We start from the raw sequence: 3,645 nt of genomic DNA, 5'->3' as shown, positions 1-3,645 counted from the left end.
GAAAGAGAGAGAGAGAGAGTAAAGAGCTGGTAACTACCCAAACACATATATTCATGATGTGCTTAACACAGAGCCTTCCCACTCCTTGAATAATCCGTGCAGGGCTGAAGGTGCTGGAGTGGAATACCAGCTTTTATGATCCATGTGAGGTCATATTACCTGACTACACTCCACCAGCTGCTTGGCCACAGCACTGCCACTTGCCTCCCAAAAACACTCCTTCTTTCTGTCCTTCCATTTCTTTCTTCCTTTCCTGTCCTTCTTTCTTTCTTTATTTCTGTATGTCTTACTTTTTTGTAATTACGTCTGCAAAGCCATCTTATCCCTGTCATTTGACTGATTGTCAGGTCGACTCCAGAAGTAACTCTCTGGTTTCTTCCGTGTCTGGGTGTCTGGGTGTCTGGACACTTCAAATATATATATATTCTGATCCAGCACATGGACTAATTGGAGAGACTGCTGCAGGGAGATTAGTGTTGCCGGGAGCTGCTAAGTGCAGCACTCCAGAGTAGCAATCCAGCGCAGGATTTTCAAGGGGGGGGGGGGGGATGCCACGCAGACAGTACAATAAAATACAACAACATATGGTTTTGATAAGCGATCCTTTTTCACCCTCCTACACAACAGACACACACACACACACACACACACACACACACACACACAGATGCACACACACACACACGCCAACAACTACTTTTATCTTAAATGAAAATGCTCAACTGGATGTCTTTGTGCTTTTCAGGTTTCAGGTTTGTCTTTCTAAGAACAAAAGATCTCTGCATGTTCCTTTTAGCTAAGCCAATTTCACAACCTTGCTGTGTTGTTCATTTCATTCAGCAAGGAGAGGCTTGTGCAAATGCACTGGCGATACGACCAAGTGTGCAAAGTATCTCATCTCATTCAATGGAAGCAGGACTGGATGAGGTCTGGAGGAGGTCTGGTTTCTTGAAAAGCACCAGAATGTTGAGCCTTTATGGACCTCTCGGAGGTATCCTCGCGAAGATGAGATGGGCAGTTAAGTGTGCTAAACCTCTACCCTTTGGCCTGCTGAGTGACGGAGATAAACCGCCTTTTTCCCATGGGAGAAACTCACATAAGGTGGCATGGTGGCACAGTTCACTGGCAGACGCAAAACATTCAAGGAAGTCACTCTCTGAGACCTAAGTGCTTTTTTAGGACACATACTGTAACTCTACTTGACCTGGTAACGAGACTTTAATCTGTGGATTATTATGCCCATCTTGATTCTAATTTCCCCACATACACTACCCACATGTAATGGAATATTCAGTGTCCAACTTGTATTGTGTAACACAGTATATGACACATTATTATGACCGCCGCTAGCGAACCACATAAAAAAACTGTTTTTCCTAAATAACTACCTGAACCGTGGCACTGAGGATGAAGAATCTTTTACGGTATGTTGGTCTCATGGGGCCCACATCAACCTGGCCCATAATCACTCATTTGTGATTTGCACCCCCCCGGTAAAAAATGAAAATACAATATCATTCTGCTTTAATCGCCCCTATCTTCGGTTAAGATGTTCAGAACTGCACCAAATGTTATGTGTATGATTGACCTGGCATTCTCTGGGGGTATGCCAAGTTTCGTAGAATTTCAACCATGGCGGAGTTTAAAAAAATGTACGTTATGTGTACATTTAGTGACTGTACACTCATTGGCCTGTAGATGGCTGTGCACACATATACACATGCACACACACAGGCACGCACATACTATCGGTATTAGAACGGCCGATACATAATTACAAATTCAGTAGGATTAAAAGAAAGCCAAATATTCATCATCATCATCATGGCTGCATTTCCAGTATTGGCGATACGTAGTCATTTGTCCACTAGATGGCGCATCGTTGCAGTGAGACGTAATTTTGTTGGAAGTTAAAAGTGGGTTGGAAAAACAATGGACGCTTCCTACAAGGACTGTAGTTTACCGCAGAGAACGTCTAATAAGGATAGGATGATGTTCACATGAAATGTAATTCCCATTTCTTCTTGAAGCCGAAATAAATCTGAGAATGTTTATCGGACATGCTTGGTTTTTACTGCAGGTACGTTAATCCTATAATATCAATAAGGACCTAGGCAGGGTGCGATTTGTGTAAAAACCAGAGGGGGGGGATGATTTTGAATAAGTTTGTAACCCCCCCCCCCCCCAAAAAAAAAAAAAATGAACGAACGATTCATAGCCTAGTAATGTCATGGCTAATAATAGCCTATATTAATTTTGCCACCTTTGTAACGTTTTAGTTTTAGTTTACCACAGTGCTTGGAGTGTGCTTGGTATGATGATCAGCTGCAGTGTAGGACTAGCCTACGTTTTGACAAGCATACAATTCACCCTGTTCTTGCCCCATCTGAAATGACTACTTTTGCTGCCTCCATCCTTTCTGTATTTGTTGTGTAAAAAAACGTTGTATATGATGGCACTGAAGTCTTAAGTTAGTGAATTGGCCAACAGTGTTAGTTGGTAACCAAATAGCCTACACATTGCGCTAAACACTGCGTAGGCTACGTGCATTCTCTCTCCTGCTGATTTGCGTTCAGTAGCCAAGTGCGTAATATTGCAAAAGTTGAAAAAATAAATGTGTTTATTGTAGCCTACAGAAAATAAATAGCCTATCATACTGTCAGTTAATTGGTTACAGTGCAGTGAAGAGTTTGGAGAGTAGGGCAACTTGAAGTTTGATTAAAATAATTTACGAACCAGAACATAAAGACCATGAAGCTTCTATTTCTTGCAGCTGTTAAAACACCCGCTAGATAGTTTAAATACCCACCAACATTCTTTTTTGCAGTACAGATTATTTCTTAAAGTTATTTGTCTACTAGGCCTATAGCCTACTGGCTGATTTATCAAACGAGTGCTTTCTCGTTCGTCCTCTGCAAACTACAGGTGTTTCGGTAGAGAGCCATTGAATAAGCGATGCCAAGCAATTTCTGTAACACTTTTTGTGACATTCAGCAAATATCTCCTCATTTAATGTAAGTTCCTTCGGACAATTAGGCCTACGTTCTACTCTACGTGCAGTTGTCCTCCATCTCAGTTGCATCAGTTTTCTAATTTTGAAGGTTCTAAAATATGACGATATGCTTCACTGAATCCATCTCGTTTCTTTCATTTGTCCAGCTAACTTTTCCATTGAAATTAGCCATTTATGATGGATTACACACTCGACATTCTGAAATGTCCTGCACGATCAAGACCAAATTAAGATATCACGCAGCCACTGTGTCAGCAGCATGAGTGCTGACGGTGACGGTGCGTTTCTGATGTCAGATTATTATGACCGCCGCGGTCATATAGGTTTAGTCAGATTTATTTATTTATTTTATTTTTTTTTTCTCGCATGTCCAAATTTTCATCAAGGATTCCCTTGACACTGAAAGACCGGGGTAGACGAAACTTGGTGGGCATGTAACCCCATATAGATAGCATGGAACCATCGTTTTTCGTTTTTATCTGTAGCCCCCCCGCTGGACTGCACCCCCCGAAAGGAGGGTAGGGCAGACACAGTTTTCTGTGAATATCTCGAGAACCTTAGGGTTTAGGAGGACCATTTTTTTTGTATGTTGATCTCAAAGGGCCATGTCAACCCATTCCATAACCACTCAT

The sequence above is a fragment of the Alosa pseudoharengus genome, unplaced genomic scaffold, assembly GCF_046254945.1.
Source record: "Alosa pseudoharengus isolate Yale_2024_CS ecotype anadromous, Long Island Sound unplaced genomic scaffold, YU_APseudo_1.1 YU_APseudo_1.1_scf_11, whole genome shotgun sequence".
NCBI lineage: Eukaryota > Metazoa > Chordata > Actinopteri > Clupeiformes > Clupeidae > Alosa > Alosa pseudoharengus.
The sequence above is the reverse complement of the archived record's forward strand: the minus strand, read 5'-3'. Positions refer to the sequence as shown.